This window comes from Geotrypetes seraphini, chromosome 11 (assembly GCF_902459505.1).
Source record: "Geotrypetes seraphini chromosome 11, aGeoSer1.1, whole genome shotgun sequence".
In the NCBI taxonomy this organism is placed as follows: Eukaryota; Metazoa; Chordata; class Amphibia; order Gymnophiona; family Dermophiidae; genus Geotrypetes; species Geotrypetes seraphini.
In genome coordinates, this window is record NC_047094.1 from 114,017,770 (window position 1) to 114,036,667 (window position 18,898).

The 18,898-nt window shown below is 48.4% G+C and overlaps 1 long non-coding RNA gene across 1 annotated transcript in view; it reads right to left on the reverse strand.

The window, feature by feature from the left end:
- Positions 1-1,811: 1,811 nt before the first annotated feature.
- The window catches only part of LOC117345811, a 62,927-nt gene continuing 45,840 nt past the window's right edge, over positions 1,812-18,898 (reverse strand). Inside the window, exon 4 of the long non-coding RNA XR_004536515.1 lies at positions 1,812-1,957. This is a non-coding gene — a long non-coding RNA (uncharacterized LOC117345811). The remainder of the gene's footprint in view (positions 1,958-18,898) is intronic.

The window sequence follows — 18,898 nt, forward strand, 5'->3', positions numbered from 1 at the left end:
GGCAGGGCATGGGCAGGGCATGAGTGGGGTGGGCGGGGCAGGGCCAGGGGGGCCCAGTGTACTTGGGTGCCTAGGGGCCCTCAAAGAATTAATCCTGCCCTGCTCCTAACACTCCCTCCTCCTTCCAATCCCCCCTTCCCCCCTCCACCCATCCCATTCCCAAATATTACTAATAAATAGTGCTTCTCTTTCTGATTACAAATATAATGAGTTCACTACAATACTGCATGCTCTGGCTGATAATTGTTGTATAAGGTTCCCAGGTCATCCCAAATTTACTCTGTGTTTTTATAAGATGGGGAGGTCGCCCTAGCTTCCATAATCATAAGAGCATGAAAAGCTGCCCTCCAATGCCAAAATGAGGGTGGACTTTCTTCCAACCAATGTGGTAAAATACATTTTTGACTTATAATAAAGGATTTGCGAAATAATTCCCTAACCCCTTTCTTAAAAATCCTGTCCCGTTGAAGAAATAATACCATCTGGGGGGGGAAGGAACCACAATCCTAGAAATAATTGACCCAAGAAAAACACAAACAGCATTCCAAAATTTCCGAATTCTGATGGTTTTTAATAGAAAACAGCGAATAGCATATGAAAAAGTTATGCGCGGTTTTTCTGTATTCGCGGGTCTATTAATCCCCTATTGCAGCGAATACGGAGGGAGAAGTGTATATGCTCTTTATCTGCCTTCTTTTTTTCTCTGTTTAAGGGGTCACTGAGTATGAATCAGATTATGCATGTGGTCTTATGTACATGGTAGGTCCCTGTGGTGTAGGAGTAGGGTTGCCATACTTTCCCCCAGGAAACCCCGGACATATGACCCTGCCTCATTCCACCTCCAGCCTTGCCCTGTTTCATTCTCAGCCTGCCCCGTTCTGCCCCAACCCTGCCCAGTCTCACCTCCAGCCGAGCTCCAACCGCCTCTGGAGGACCTGGAGCACGCGTGGATGTGTGTGACATCATCCCATCGTGCTCAGAGGCCCTCTTGATGCGGCTGGAGCTCGTCGGGGCTTTGCCAAAACCCAGACAAATGCCGGGTTTTGGAAAGTCCGTGCAGGAGCCCAGACAGTCCTCTGAAAAGAGGACATGCTCGTATTTGCCTGGATGGCTTGTAACCCTATGTAGGAGTATTATGGGTTAGCAAGGACTTGATGAGTGAAATTCAGAATGCATGACATAGGAATAAAATATTTAATTGACTCCAGGCAGGTTTTACTGCTTGTCGTTTATGCTTGAAACAGTACGAGGGGCCACTGAAAAGTTCTCAGCCCAACCAACAAAGTTGGGCCAGTCTCCATCGAGGGATATACGCTTAGCCCAGTGATTTTCTACTTTTTTTCGTTCCGTTGACCCCCCCTCGTATACAGTCCACTAGGCTTCGTGAATAAGCATTTCCCAACCCTCTCCTGATTTTCAGACCCAGTGTAAGCCAGTGATCTTCACTGCAAGCCACTGAAGTCAGTGGCAGTCTCCATCAACCCTTAGCATGGCCACCTGGCTCTTTTCCCAGCATACAGTCCTCCCCCATCTCTTCCTCAGACTTGCAGCCGGCATACCTCCATAATCGCAATTCTGTTTAACACCTGTACCAGGTAGATCTTGGAGAGTCTGAGCTGTGTACCCCTTCTCACAAGACTGAGAGAGCACCATGTAAGTCAACCTTACCCCCTCACCTTTTACTAAGAGTTCCTATGAGCGTCGGGAGCAGCAGTTTTATGATGCTGGAAGAAAACAGAGTAGCTCTTGGAAAAGTGACATCACAAAGAACTGGAGATGGAAAAGAGCCAGCCTGAAAGGGATGAGGCTAGAGCCAGAATGGTGGAGTCTGATGGACTGACTGCTGCTTTTTTTTTTGTTATTGTTTTGACAAACTGGCTCCTGCTTGGAAATAGTGACGATCTCTGGTATATGCAAATGTTATGCCTAGATAATCATGCATACCTTCAGAGGATGGCTGTAAAAAAAAAAAAAAAAGCATTAATAACTAGAACAGGGATAAGGAACTCCAGTCCTCGAGAGCCGTATTCCAGTCGGGTTTTCAGGATTTCCCCAATGAATATGCATTGAAGCAGTGCATGCAAATAGATCTCATGCATATTCATTGAGGAAATCCTGAAAACCCGACTGGAATACGGCTCTCGAGGACCGGAGTTCCCTACCCCTGAACTAGAGTTACTATATGGCTCCAGAGAAAAGGACTGCAGACAGGTGTACAAGATGCAGGCAAAATTTAATATGAACAAATAAAGAAATTGTTGCGTACAAATAAACCACTTATAGCAATAATGGGTCCCAACACGGTCCGTGTTTCGATCTGCACGTCTTCCACAGGGGTCCCATAAAATGGTGGCATCAAATAAACGCAACAAATACGCCTGATCTGTATACGGTGTAGTGCATGAACGAAACATGCTGCTGTCCTTGGTTTATCGTTCTTCACTACAGATCTGTTGGGTCTTCTTTTTTGTCTTTGTCCAGAAAAAAGGAGCTTGACAGGTTGAGACATCCGGGGTTTACTTCCATCAAAAGATGTCTCAATCCGTCCTCCTGTTCCTGGAGCCATATGATAACCCTATTAACATATTTAATTGCAGTAAGAGAAAACTGTGTAGTGGATGAGTCCAACAACATGTGAAACAATGGGGGTTTTTTTTCATGAAGTTTGTTCATGAACCACATCTGTATCACTAAAATCATATCAACTAAAAAGTACATATGAATGATTTCATAAAGAAGCATTTGTAAAGTTTATGAGACATTGTTAGATAACCAGTTTTTAACTCTTTCTGTATCAAAACCTGGTTTGCTTGCACAAACCATGGCAAATTCAGTAGTTTTTCCATCAATGAACTGGATAAAGCTGGATAAAGTATGAATAAAGAAAGAAAAATAAAAGACTACAGAACGTGTGTGAGCCTTGAGTATTTTTTATTTTTTATTTTTTTTAATGTGGGTTTTTTTTTTTACATTTGTGATGTGTCTTAATGAAACTGACTTTAATGCATGTTAATTTATTTATTTATTCAATTTTCTATACTGTTCTCGCAGGAGAGCTCAGAACTGTTTAAATGAATTTATGCAGGTACTCAAGCATTTTCCCCTGTCTGTCCTGGTGGGACAGAGAAGGATTGAGTGACTTGCCCAGGGTCACAAGGAGCAGCTGGGGTTTGAACCCACAACCTCAGGGTGCTGAGGCTGTAGCGTTAACCACTGCATCACTCTAGAAATCAAGATGTAACAAAAGTGAGCCAGGTATAGGACAATCAAGCCATTGTGACATCACTGATGAGGTTGGCTCTTAGGCATTGGTGGAATGAGACATTATGACATCACAATACCAGCTCTGGCTATCAGAGGCTGAAACCTTTCACATTATTTACTTGTTCAGTTTTCTAGACTGTACTTGACTACTGCAAAGCCATTTACTTATGCCTAACAAAAAAAAGTCTTCAAAGACTCCAGCTTATCCAGAATACTGCAGCCAAGTTGATCTTTGCAAAACGCAAATCTGACCATGTCTCCCCACTCCTGTCCAATCTTCACTGGCTCCCAGTGATTTCCAGAATCCATTTCAAATGCTCCTGCCTGGCTTTTAAGATCATTCACGGCATCCTTCCTCCCCTAATCCCACTATCCTTTAACTCCTCGAGTTCTGACTCCACCAGACCCGCCCAAAGATATAAACTATCCTTCCCCTCTCTACGTGGTATTCTCTATGCTGGTAAACTGGGAAAATCTCTTCTCTTCAAAATCACAGGTCTCTGGAACGGCCTTATTATCCCGTTGCAGAACCTGGGCTCTCTCCAGCTATTCTGCAAGCAACTGAAAACTTGGCTCTTCTCTAACATGTAATTCTATTTCTCCTAGGACAAGCAGGATAAGTCAGCCACATATGGGTGTTGTCCCAACAGCTCCCAATTTGCGAATAAGCTCTCCAATAGCTTAGAGAGATTTTTTTTTTCTCTCTCTCTCTCTGAGCACGTGCATTGCCCAGGCCCCACTGGGCATGCCCGAGCTCTACCCATTTCCCCCTGCATCCCCCTAATCCCCAGTCTTTAGTTTCCGCCCGTTCCCATCGGTCGGATTTTCTACAGCTCTCCATTACAACTTTTCTACTCATCACCTTGAAGATGCCTGAATCATCAAAAGAAATGACTGGGATGCAGGAGAAGGATGAATGCGCTGGATCCTCATGAATTGTGTGTCCACTGATTGGATCCGGCGCACGAAGTTCCGTGTTGCTTGCATTGGTGTGCACATGTCTTCGTGAGCACGCAAGCTAATCCCTGCTTACCTTGGTGCCTGCTTGTATCCGCACGCACATAAGCCAGCCCTCCTGGAACTGTGCTCACCTGTGTTCATGAGCACTCCAGTTGAGGAAGAGGGCGCTGAGAAACACGCAAGCTGATCCCTGCTTACCTTGTGCCTGCTTGTATCAGCACGCACGTAAGCCAGCCCTCCTTGAACTGTGCCCATCTGTTTTCATGAGCACTCCAGTTGAGGAAGAGGGCGCTGAGAAACTCCATGGAAAGGAGTGAAGCCTAAGAATTAGCCTGCACAGCCTGATCGTAAGGCAGCAATGGGGTATGTAAAACTGGCAGGGGTAAGGAGCCTTCAGGATGCCCTGGCTCTGCCCTGACTCCCTGCATCAGCCATCAAGGTAAGTGCCTTATCTGCCTGTCCTGATAATCTCCCTCCCTCCTCCCATTCTGAAAAAGAAAAAGAAACTCGATGCTTCTTTCCCTCTTGGGGTCCTGCAGAGTCTGCAGTGCAGACCTCTCCCACCCTCCCCCCTCATGTCGGGAAGAACCTTTGCAACACGAGGAGTCTGCCTTTCACATTAAGCTCGGAGCTCAGACATGGGTAAGCAATCCCAGAAGTGTCCCTCCTCCCTGTCTCAGCAACCAGCCATGATGGAAGCCGCTGGCAACCAATTGCAGCACAGGCTTTTCCTTCCTCTCCTGCAACGGGCAGTCCTGGGGAATTCTTCACAAAGTGTGGTGCTGATGTCATCAGTGATGCGGCATGTCAGACCACGCCTCCCCAAAGGTGGGGGTTTGAAACTCCTCAGCCTAAAGAGCTATTCACTGCACTTCAGATACCTAGGCAGAGAGTGCTTTTCCACAGCTCACAGCCAGCATGAGGGACTCTGCTACTATTTATGATTTCTCTAGCGCTGAAAGGCATATGCAGCACTATACAGTTTAATATACAATAGGCAGTACAGCAGGAGAAGCCCACACAGGAGGAATCATCACTCCTCTTTCTCTGCCTCCAGGCACAGTGGGAAACGCAGCCAGGAGTACTGGCACAGATGAAGGGGTGCATCCTGCCCCCTCTCTGCAGGCTCACCCCCCCCTCTCAAGAAGGACAGAGAATGTCGGCGGGATACATGGAGCCACCCAACCAGTCAAGTGGAGCAGCACATGAACCTGCGAACCACCAGGGGTGGGACCAGCAGCAACAGTTAATCCTCCTGCTGACCCAACTCCTCTCTCAGCGGGCAACACTCCCCCCAATGGTCCCTTTTAGAGGGATCCACGCACAACAACATGGCGCGTTCCAGCGGCATGCCATCCACCCAAGCAATAGAGGAACAAGCAACATACCAGCCTCCAGCCATGCCCCGAGTCACCACCCACAAAAATAAATAAACAAATAACTTAAAAACAAAAAACAAAAAAACAAACCCCCACAAACGAGGACTTACCCCAAGTTCCTCCAGAAACTCACAGCCTTTCTCAAGATCCACGTGGGTGGACCACCAGTACTACAATACAGATTACTACAATGCCTGAACTACTTCAGGCAGGCGGTGGCGATTCCAGTCCACAAGAACCTCCTGGACTGCAGAGACGAGATTTGGCAGACTCCCTCTTCAGGGCAACCAACATCAAGGAGACTGGAACTGAAGTACCAGATCTTTCTGGCCCGGGGGTTCGACAACCCGCAGCAGCCATACAAGGACATTGCGGTAGCCTTGGCGCTCAAGAGAAACAGGGCAGCCCGAACCCCCTCCAACGCCCCGTCAGGGAAGGACCTGAAAAACCCTGGAATCCATGGGGGAAAAGACCTTCAAGGGCGCAATGCTGAGCGCATGAATTGCTGCTCTCCAGTTCCAGATGAGGCTTTATCAGGAGGCCATTGAGAGAAAATAAATAAATAAAATAAAACAGGGACTCCAACTCACCACCAAGCCGATCCACACTGGCAGCAGTCCGTGCCCCAGCGCTTGCAACGGTAACATAACTGCTACACAAACACCGAGGGGCAGGGGCAGCCAAGGGCAGCCCTCTCCCCAAAACAAAAACAGAACCTTGACCACCCTCCGGCCCAGCAGGATCAGATTGTCTGCAAAGGCTTGGCCCAGGATCACCATCTACCAGTGGGTCCTCAGCATTATCAAGCAGGGATTCCGAATTCGTCTCCACTCCCACCCCCCAGAGTGGGCGGGGCACCCTTCATCTGACGACCCAATTTTCCTGCAGCAAGGAGAGGACCTGCTTCAGCAGAATCAATAGAGTCAGTGCCGAACAGAGAAGATCACCAAGGGGTTTTTACTCCAGGAACCCCCGCGTCCCCATGGACAAGGACAAACGCTTGATCCTGGAGCTCTGCAAGCTCAATAGGTGCATACACAAGGAACGATTCCAGATGCACTCTCTGGGTATAGTCTTGCTCCTGTTATAGCCCGAGTATTGGCTAGTATCCCTGGACTTACAGGATGCATACACTCACTTGCCCATGCACCCAGCCCACAGAGGCATCGTCGCTTCTAAAGCCAAGACAGACACTTCCAGTACAAGGTCCTATCCTTTGGACTCTCAACGGCTCCAAGAGTGATCACAAAGTGTGTGGCCGTGGCACATCCTCGCCTTCAGGGGGTGTGCATCCTATCTTATCTCGACGGCTGGCTAATAGTGGACCACCCTCCAAGGGAGGCACAGGCAGCCCTGACAACCACCATAACCCTCCTCCAAGAACTGGGGTTCCTCATCAACTACAAGAAATATGACCTGATACCCACCCAGGGGACCTGATACCCACCCAGGGGGCAGTCATCGACACCACACAGACCAAGGCCTTCCTACCGGACTGCCAGATCATCGCCATGACATCCCTGGCCCAGTGCATCTCTGCCAGCAGCTCAGCTCCCTCCTGCATCTCATGGACCACATGGCGGCTGCAGTCTTTGTTGTCCAGCACTCCAGACTACACATGAGATCCCTGAAAGGGTACCTCAGACGTCACTGGGACCAGCATACCCAACCTCTGACCACCCAGATACCCATTCGCCAGTCCATACACAAGATGCTTCACTGGTGAATGGCCCGAGATAACTTAGCGAAAGGGAAACCAGACCACCACCTCACCAGCTGGTGGCCACCATTGATGCCTCCAAACATGGATGGGGGACACACCTTTTCCATCTTCGCACAGGGGACATATGGTCTGCCCAGGCATCCTCACTCCATATCTACCTACTGGAGCTCAGGGCCATAGGGAATGCCCTCGAAACCTTCAAACAATGGGTGACAGGCAGGGAAGTCCTCACCCAAACAGAAAACCAGGTGGCCATGTGCTACATCAACAAGCAGGGAGGGACAGGGTCAGCCTCGCTATGCAAGGAAGCTTGCCGCATGTGGGAGTTCATCAACTCCATTCAATACCCCATCCAGGCAACTTACCTCCCGGGGGAGCAGAAAGACCTGGCAGAAAGCCTCAGCCGCCAGCTGGATCCCTATGAGTGGTGTCTCAACCCAGCGGCGAAGAAGATCTTCAGCACCTGGGGCACACCGAGCATCGACCTGTTTGCAACCGAACTGAAGTTTCAAGTTTAATAATTTTTTTGATTAATCGCTTAATCATACTTCTAAGCGATGTACAGTTTAAAATTACATTTGATGGGTGACAATACAAAAACAATACAGAATTACAATCAATTTTAACATACTCATAACATTAGGTAAGGAGGATTGAAATACAAATCTATAAAGTAAAGAGAAAACATTAGGGGAAAAATACAGAAGGTTAACAAAACAACAAAATATAATAAGATAAAATTTAGTAGGGTTATCGGATATTAAAATTAGTTTTCAAAGGCATCCTGGAAAAGAAATGTTTTAAAATTACTTTTAAATTTTCCGAATTCCTGTTCTTCCCTTAAAAATATTGGAAGGGCATTCCAAGTTTGTGGAGCAGTAACTGAAAAAATAAATTGCTGTCTTGTATTAATAACTTTCAACGAAGGAATAGTCAAAATACACGACCTTCTGCTCAAAGAGATCAACCCATCGCTGTCTCAGCCCTGACGGTCTGTCTGTGAGTTGGAACCACGGACTCTTATACGCCTACCCGCCAACACCTCTCATATCCTAAGTCCTGCAGAAGATTCTTCAGGAAAGAGCAACGGTGATCATGATTGCCCTGTTCGGGCCCCAGCAACCATGGTTCCCGTTCCGGCAAGGGATAGCGGTTCACCCACCTCTCCGCCTCCCAATCAGTGTAGTTCTCATAACACAACATGGGAGCCTTACCTTCCACCACGACCTGCGTTCCTTAGCCCTGACTTCATGGATGTTGAGAGGATGAACCTACCACAAGATGTGGAGCACATTCTTATGGCAGCCAGAAGACCTTCAACCAGAAAATGCTATGGGTTGAAATGGAGAAGGTTCCGCTACCGGTGCACAGACACGCAGCGAGACCCCTACAACTGCCCCATACCGGACATCCTGCAGTACCTACTGAGCTTATCTCAGAGGGACCTAAAACCCACTTCCATCAACGTCCTAAGTTCGATCTCGGCATACCACACTGGCCTAGACAACAAACCGATGTCGAAGCATCCAGTAATCACAAAATTTCATGAAGGGACTGTCCAATCTGCACCCACCGGTCAGACCACCACCGCCCGGATGGGACCTCAACTTGGTGCCACATCAGCTCACCACGACCCCTTCAAACCTTTGGGGGAGGCAGATCCCGTATTCCTTGCTGGGAAAACCCTGACCTCCATCGCGTCGGCCAGATGTATCGGCGAGATCCAGGCCCTGGTCCATCACCCCCCGACACACTCCTCCATGAGAACAGGGTGGTACTCAGAACCCACCCCCGATTCTTGCCAAAGGTGGCTTCAGCGTGCCACATCAACCAGTCTATCATCCTCCCTGCACTCTACATCCCCCCACAGGGAGGCACACAGCCACCTCAGTGACACCTCCTGGACTGTGTGCGGGCCCTGACTATGCAACAGACCAGACAAGCCTCAATTGTTCGTCTCCTATGACCAAAACAGACCAGGACTGCCGGCCACCAAACGCAGGCTCTCGCGCTGGATATCCCAGTGCATCCCCTTCACCTATAGAAGAGCGCAGCGTGAACCGCAGGTGGGAGCCCACCCCCACCAGCTCAGAGCCATAGCCACCACAACGGCTCATCTGCACCACACACCAATAGGGGACATCTGCGATGCAGCCATTTGGTCCTCCATGCACACCTTCACCAAGCACTAATGCCTCGACATAGCATTCCACGCTCCAAATGCATTCGGCAGTCTTGCAAGCAGCTCTTCCCTCCCGGGAAGGACAGCAACCACTAGCACAGCCTTGACAAAAACTTATCAAGTAGGGTGTTATAAATATCGACAAACACTGATCAAATAGGGTGTTATAGATATTGATTAAGTAGATCTTCCAGCATTACCTGTCTAGACTGAATGTGGAATATGCAAGTACGAATTGTCACATGCAAGTACGAATTGTCACTGTTGACCAGTTGGTTTCTCACTGTTCATTGATTGTTATTGACCAGTTTCACTGTTCTGTGAGTATTATTGCTCAGTTAACACAGCACTTTATCAAAAACCTTGTTTCCACAACTTCACCTGCTTCGCCTGATTACCCTGTCCGGCTCAGCCTTCACAGCCAGGCGAGGGATGCACAGAGCGCTAAGGCGCAGGTCCAGTCGGTACATCCCATGGCTAGGGAGTCACCCATATGTGGCTGACTCATCCTGCTTGTCCTAGGAGAAAGTGTAGTTACTTACCTGTAACATAGGTTCTCCGTGGACAGCAGGATAGTCAGCCACACAACCCACCCGCCTCCCCATTTGGCCGACCCAGCCACAGCTAGGAACATCCTGGGGATTAGGGGGAAATGGGTAGGGCCCGGGCAATGCATGTGCTCAGAGAAAAAAAAAAAAATCTCTCTGAGCTATTGGAGAGCTTATCCGCAAATTGGGAGCTGTTGAGACAACACCCATATGTGGCTGACTATCCTGCTGTCCATGGAGAACCTACGTTACAGGTAAGTAACTACACTTTTCCCCATTACTCTTCCATTCTATATATAAGCTCAAGTAAACCTTTTCCTTTCTCTTCTTATATTTTAAGTTCTTGTAAACCGTGCCGAGCTCCACTTCCGTGGAGAGGATGCGGTATATAAACTTAAGGTTTAGTTTAGTTTAGTTCTCCCAGGGGAGCTCAGAACGGTTTGCATGAATTTATTCAGGTACTCAATCATTTTCCCCTGTCTGCCCTGGTGGGCTCACAATCTATCTAATGCACCTGGAGCAATGGGGGGGATTAAGTGACTTGCCCAGGGTCACAAGGAGCAGCATGGGTGCTGAGGCTGTAGCTTTAACCACTGCGCCACACACTCCGCATGTGCAGCTCAGCATTGGTAAGGAACAGAGTTGCGGTGTGATAGCTGGTCTGTTGATGCTGAGCAGAATGCAATAAAGACATTGAGGTAATAGGCGTAGTGAGGGGGGGTGAAGGGGGCGGTCCACCCCGGGCACCATCTTGGCTCGGGGCACCGGCAGCCTTCCTCCTCTCCTGTCCCCTCTTCCCCCTGCCACATGTGCGCCTCTTCTGCCGTACCTTTTTAACTTTGACACAAGCAGCCACCAACTTGCTGTCTGTGCCGGCTTCGGCGCTTTCTCTGACGTCCTTTCCGGGACCCGCGCCTAGGAAATGACATCAGAGAGAGTGCTGGAGCCGACGCAGGCAGTAAGTTGGAGGCCGCTTGTGCGAAGTCAAAAAGGTATGGGGAAGGGATGCGCACGCGCAGCAGGGGGGGTGGGGGAAGAGGGTGGGGGTGGGGCAGCACCGCCCCAGGTGCCACTCCCCCATAACTCTAGTGGTTCACCGCCACAAGCAACAACTTTAACGTGATCCTTGCAAGCATGTCACCTCTCACATGGATGTCACATCCGGGTGCCGCGCATAGGAGGGATGACGGGGTCACATGGAACACGTTGAAATTCTTGTTGCTCACAGAAGTGAACAACTAGAGGTACAGGGAAAAGGAAGGGAAGGGGTTGCACATGCAGCAATGGGGATCGGGGAAGGAGCAGGGAGTGGAGATAAGGGTGGTGGAGGGGCGCCAGTTCCCTGGGCGCCTCTCACCCTCGCTATGCCACTGATTAAACACTATGGGCTGCATTCAGTAAATGGCGCCCACATTTGGGTGCTGGCAAATATCAGTGCTCATTGCTATTCTATAAAGAGTACTCCGGAATGCGATGAATTCCACGCTCAGCTTTGGGTGTGAGGACCGACACCCGCCGAAACCTGGCATAAATCCTGGCACACAAGTTGGGTGCTTCCTCCACTTTGCGCACACAGGCTTAAGAAAACTGGCCTTTCCGTGTATTTAATTTACAGTCTGGCTTCCCTGCCTTCAAACAGCAGATTAAATTTGCCACAGTCACTGTAGTGTTAGTTATCAATCACTGGCAAACGGGTGAAGTGGTTGTTTAGAAATGGTCATACTGTCCTCTGGTGGATGAAGAGGAACCTGTTCTACCAACCTCGCTATGCACATGCCACCTCTCTCCTTATATTGCTTCACTGGCTCCTAATCTACCTTCGCATACAGTTTAGACATCTATTATTAATCTAAAAGCCCCTCAATATCTCTCCTCTCTTCTCTATCCTTATACACCTCCCAGAGAACTCCGTTTCTCTCACAACATGTTCCTAGCTGTACCCTTCACCTCCACTGCCAATTCCAGACTTTGTTCCTTTCATCTAGCTGCCCCCTATGCCTGGAATAAATTGGCCGAGTTTGTCCATCAAGTAGAGGTCTGCATGGGAATGGGGATTGCAGGAATCCCGCGGGTCCCATGGGGGTCCCGCGGGAATCCCCCCTAACCCACAGGACTCCCACAGGGACCCCCCTCTGGCCCACGGGACTCTCACGGGGATCCCCCTCTAGCCAATGAGACTCCCACGGGGACCCCCCTCTGGCCCACAGGACTCCCACGGGCCCCCCGCTCTAGCCAATGGGACTCCCACGGGGATGGAAGGCTTTGGAAGCAGGGTTCGTCCATAGAATATAATGGACACGTCAGCCTGGGTTTATAAGTGAATTACCTGAACAGAAAACAAAAAATGGGTTCCACTAAAGAGATTCCACAAGGAAAACAGCAGCGCAAACACAAAAGAAACTGTGGAATTGATGATCCTGTCAGAAGTAATTGCTGCTTTTTATGGGGACGGACGGGGATGGAGGTAATTCCTTGCAGGGACGGGTGGGGACGGAGAGGATCCTGACGGGGACGGGTGGGGACGGAGAGGAACCTGGAGGTGACGGGTGGGGACAGAGAGGATCCTAGAGGGGACGGGTGGGGACGGAGAGGAGCCTGGAGGTGACGGGTGGGGACGGAGAGGATCCTAGAGGGGACGGGTGGGGACGGAGAGGAACCTGGAGGTGACGGGTGGGGACGGAGAGGATCCTAGAAGGGACGGGTGAGGACGGAGAGGATCCTGGAGGTGACGGGTGGGGACGGAGAGGATCCTAGAGGGGACGGGTGGGGACGGAAAGGAACCTGGAGGTGACGGGTGGGGACGGAGAGGATCCTAGAGGGGACGGGTGGGGACGGAGAGGAACCTGGAGGTGACGGGTGGGGACGGAGAGGATCCTAGAGGGGACGGGTGGGGACGGAGAGGATCCTGGCGGGGACGGGTGGGGACGGAGAGGATCCTGGAGGTGACGGGTGGGGACGGAGAGGATCCTGGAGATGACGGGTGGGGACGGAGAGGAACCTGGAGGTGACGGGTGGGGACGGAGAGGATCCTAGAGGGGACGGGTGGGGACGGAGATGAACCTGGAGGTGACGGGTGGGGACGGAGAGGATCCTAGAGGGGACGGGTGGGGACGGAGAGGATCCTGGCGGGGACGGGTGGGGACGGAGAGGATCCTGGAGGTGACGGGTGGGGACGGAGAGGATCCTGGCGGGGATGGGTGGGGACGGAGAGGATCCTGGAGGGGATGGATGGGGATGGAGAGGTTCCTGGCGGGGACGGGCGGGGATGGGTGGGATTTCTGTCCCTGCGCAACTCTCTACCACTAAGCCCCTTCACTTCCCTTGTTTAAAAGCAGTCTTAAACCCTACCTTTTTCATGTAGCTTTCAATCCATAGTCCTACTCCCCACTGCATTAGCCAGGAGATTAACCTTTCCCCCTCAATGTATCCATGACATCCTGTCTGTCTTGTCTGTTTGGATTATAAGCTCGTTCGAGCAGGGACTGTCTTTTTCGTGACTCTGTACAGCGCTGAGTATGTCTGGTAGCGCTCTATAAATAATTAGTTGTAGTAGTAGTAGTGGTATTTTGAGAGAGAATTAATACAATAAAAAGTTAACATAAGGTTAAAGTTCCCTATTTGCATTACATATTATGTTACCGTCAGTCACAAACGGGTTAATTACCAAAATGATTCAGTGATTTGCTACATTTTAAGTACCTAAGGGCTCCTTATAGAAAGCCACAGAGGCAGCTGCTGCTGCGGTAATCGCTCTGATGTCTAACCCACCCTTGAGCCCGCCCAGAGCCCGCCCATAACACGCCTCCACCAGGCCCATCTCGTGCTCTGAACGTACCGAGGCTGGAAAACCTCGCTAGATGTACAGAAAGACGGTTTTGATTGTCCTGGCGATTAGGAGGTCCAAGTGCCGATTTAGGATGCTTTTTGCACGTCTACGTGTTTTGATTATGAGGCTGAAAGGCAAGTGCTTCCAGTGACAATGTCCCCTGATGGCAGGGGAAAGTTGGACTCATCCTACTTCAGGCAAAATATATACTGCTAGGCAGCATACGAATTGCAACTCTGATCATGTCATATACCTTATCCAATGTCCCTGCCCTAAATTATATATTGGCCGGATGACTCGAGTGATTAAAGTACGTCTTACGGAACACAAATCTAGAGTAAATACATGCAGTGAGATATCTCCTCTGGTTCGCCGTTGGAAAGTATGCAATCATAAGCTCCCTGATTTAAAATGGAGAGTGTTGGATGTGATCACTGCTGGGTGGGAGGGAGGTAATATAGAGCGCACGTTAAATTTGAGGGAGCTAAGATGGATGTTCGAATTGCAAACAATGGCTCCTACCGGTCTGAATGAAACTTCGGACTGGATGGCGCAAGTAGATTGTTGTCAATATTATCCAAAGCTAATAAATTCTGGATAAATTAAGTTTCTATAATCCTCTTGAATCTCAAGGAAGCCTCAGCCCCACCACTCCTCCGCTGTATTATTTTGTACTAAGCCATTTTACATTTATACATTGATATAGTGGAAATTTATTCCTGATTTATTGAGCAGCATTAAAACCACGTAAAAAACACTTTGAACTTAATAACATGGACGGCCAATGATGAGTCACCACGTAATACTTCCCGCGGTTACAAGATAATACAGCGGAGGAGTGGTGGGGCTGAGGCTTCCTTGAGATTCAAGAGGATTATAGAAACTTAATTTATCCAGAATTTATTAGCTTTGGATAATATTGACAACTATTGGCTGGATAAAGAAAGCATTTAACATATATTTCCATTGTTGGTTAGGCTGTAAGTAGATTGTTGACAGCAAGGACTGGAGGTTTAAAGGGAAGTATATACCAATGGTTGTAAAGTTGGCGTCAGGGGAGAGGCTTATTTAACGCTCTGGGTAAACGCCGCGGCCATTTTTTGATCACCAGCAGCAGACAGAAATGGGAAAAGTCTAACCCTTACTATAGGTAGGTTTAGAAGATTTTAAATGGATAAAGGTATGGGATTTTAATATTGATGATTAAAGTATGTCTTTTGGTTTTGCTTTATAGTTCTCCTGACCTTGATAAAGATCAGCGAAACGCATCAGGATGGGGAACCAACGAAGACATAAGATAAGTTATCTAATATAATGAAACGGTAAGCCGTGCATGCGCACTTCCTATGCGTGCGTCTGTTTTCCATGAGCTGTAGCTAGGAAGTGCGCAGGCGCGGCTTACGGTCTGGCCTCACGTGACGCAAGACAAGTGCGCATGCACGCCCTTCCCTGCTCTCGAGGCTAAAGGCGGTGCAAAGGCAGTGCGGAGGGGCAGCTGCTGGGAGGAGCTTGAGGCGGCGGCTTGAGGCGAAAGTTTTATGTCTACCGCTGGCGGCCGGCGAAACCCTAATGCTGCCTAAAGGAACAAACGCAAACCGACGCCGGCTCTCCCGTTCGGAGCCTTCTCTTCCCCCCCCCCCACTCTGCCCTTATGACTTCCGCGTTCCCCGCTGCACCCCCCACAAGGAGGACCGAGCACGGGGGTGGCGGGTGGGGAGCGGTACCACCGGCATCCGAGCAGGATATTTCAGAGAAGTACCAAAGTGACGACTGTGAGCTAGGGAGAGGAAGAAGGAGGTAGAGAGAGATCTGCAAGGTAGAAGGAAGGGAATAGGTGAAGGGAACAAAATAGAGAGACTAGACTGGACAGACAGGGGAGGGCTGCAGGGAATGAGAAATCAAGTTTCAAGTATTTACATAAAGATGTACCATTCAGTGTCCCAGTGCTCCAGAGCAGGGGGGAAAAGGAAGGGAGGCCTACTGCAGGACAGGGTAGGTGAAAGGAAGGGAGAATGGACAGGGGGAGCAGGCAAGGGGTGGTGGTGGACAGCCAAGGAAAAAGAAAGACAGAAAGCGCAAAGGAGAGACAGAGAGAGAGAAAGAATTAAAGACAGACACACACACATATATTCTAGCACCCGTTAATGTAACGGGCTATAAGACTAGTCTTGATATAAAGATTTAAAAGATTTAAAAGAGTTGGAATGAAATTGCATATAAATAATAAGTTATAAAAATAAGTTATACTGAAAGGTTATTAACGCTCAGCTCTGAAGGGAAGAATGAAGAATACCATTACTACCAATTTCAAATGAAATGGTGGAATCTGAACTCCCATATAGCTGTTAATGAGCGTTTAAGTATTGGATAATAGGCACTGGAGCATCATCATTCCTTTAACTGGTACAGTATGGCTGTCTTGTTTAGTGGACCAGCCTTCAAACACCAGCAGTAAAAAAAAAAAATCTCTTCTCTATTGGCCACAGATATGTCCTTCATTTACACTTGAGAAGTGGGCGTAGGAGATCAATTGGGGGGGGGGGGGGGGTTGGATGATCAAGTGGGGCATACTCTGTCTTGGACTACTGGACGTCTATAAACTCCACAGTTAAAAACTGGATTTATTCATAATAATTATAATGAAAAATATAAAAATGGTATGTGTGTTTGTACATACACTCAGCTAGCTAGCTTCACTTTGAGAAGGATGCCTGCCGTTATACCTAAAATACTAGTGAGCTCTGAGAACGCTGGTGCTTCTCTTCATTTTGGAGCACACAAGAATAGTGCACGTGTATTCTGGATTCCAAAGACTTCCAAACAAGTTCCATTCTGTCCAAACACTACTACTACCACTATTAATTATTTCTATAGCGCTTCCAGATGCACGCAGCGCTGCATGGAGTCACAAAGAAGAAGAAAACAGTCCCTGCTCGAAAGAGCTTACAATCTAAACAGGCAAGACAGACAAACAGGATGTCATGGATACAGTTAAGGGGAACGGTTAATCTGCTGGCTGGGTTGGAGAGCAGTGGTGGTTAGGGTTATGAATTGAAGGCTATATAAAAAAAGGTGGGGTTTCAGTCTGCTTTTAAACAAGGGAAGGGAAGGGGCTTGGTGGACAAACTTGGGTAATTTTTCCAGGCATAGGGAGCTGCTAGATGAAAGGAACAAAGTCTGGAATTGGCAGTGGAGGAGAAGGGTAATGCTAAGAGCGACTTATCTGAGGAACGGAGTTCTCTGGGAGGTGTATAAGGAGAGAGAAGTGAGGAGAGATATTGAGGGGTAGCAGAATGAACACACTTGTAGATCTGCAATAAGATCTTGAACTGTATGCGATGGCAGATAGGGGAGAGGGGTGACATGCTCGCATTTCAGAAATAGGGATAAGACAGTCGGGTAGTTTGCAATAGAGAGCCAGTTGCTTTTGCTTACAAAAAAAAAAACATTCTTAAAGGGATAAAAGATACCTGGTGTGGTAATCCCTCCAACATTTCAAAATTTATAAGGTAAAGGCTTTCTGCATCTCAATAGAGTAAAATGGAGGCCAGAAGATAATGTGTTGGGGAGGGAAGAATGTTTTAATCTTTTTAAATTATAAAACAAAAGGTGGAATATTAAAATAGAAGGTATTATTTAGACTAGGTCAATGGTTAGAATGATATGTGCCTACTTCATCCTATATGGAGGTGGTATAGTGCCATCTCAAGGTCAACCCAGGTAGTTCAATGTCTTATATCTAGAATTACATGCATATATGAACACCTGAATGGTATAAAATGCACTATTTTTTCAAACAGAGGAAAAAGACCTCACAGAAACCCAGATGTCGAGTTAATTGAAAGACATCTATTTCTCTCCTGCTCTTGGAAGTTGATTCTGATGAACCCAGGGCTTAGGTTCCACTTTCTATCACATAGGCTTCTAACACATACTCACATTGCTTCTGGGTTCCAATCCTTTCCCCTCTTTGGATATGGTTTCAGCTTGTGGTTCAACTGGTTTTCAGGGTTACAACTCCTCACCATTTTTTATTTAGGGTACAGACAGTACTCCTGCCTTTCCCTTCACTTCAGTTCTTCACCTTAGTCTGCCAGATAAGATTCCCAGGATGGGAAATCCACCACTAGGATTACCATATTACTTAAAATAAAAAAGAGGACATATGGCCCAACCACAGCCCCGCCTGTTCCATCCCTCACACAAACTGAGCCCCACAGCCTCATCTCCTCTCCTCTCCTTCCCTTACCTCCTCCCTGTGGGATAGGTATCTAGTAGACGCTTTCCAGATGTGGCCCCAAGCTCAGGCAAAGCTGCTACCTCCAGCCAGTGGCTCGCAACAGGGTTTCTTGCGGCAGGACTGCAATTGATTCAGCTCCCCACCCGCAGGTGACCCCCCACTGCCTCCTCAATCCTCCTAGGCCCCCGCTAAGGTTAAAAAAAAATTAGGCTGAACTCAGAAAGAATCCAAACATGGACAAACTGCCGGGTTTTAGAAAAACTGTCTGGACACCCAGACAGTCCTCTAAAACGAGGGCATGTCCAGGTAAATCCAGACGTATGGTAGGTTCCCTCTAAGCTGAGCAGGAGTCCTCCACCCACAGTCTCACCAATAGAGGGTGCTGTTTTACTGTCACATTTTTCAATTGTGAGGGACAGGCAAGTTCTGCAGGACTCCAGGGAACATACCTGTCCTTAGCGACTGAAAATATTCCACCCCCTAGTGGTAGCAATGCAGCTGGAGGACACCTGCTCAGCTTAGAGGGAACACATATTTATTTTTTGATAGAGTATTCTGGAAAAGGAAGACCTTTTACTTCCTTTCTACTGGATCCACCCTCCAGTTCCTGAGGAGTGACCGCCATTGGGCTATTTCTCCAGAATATTCCACCCCTTCATTAGCTTGACTGACACTTCCAGAATGTTCTTCCTGTTAGTAGTAGGAAGGTACATCATGACATCCTACTACAGTGTTTTAGTGCTTTTGGGTTTTTTTTGGGGGGGGTTGTTTGTGTT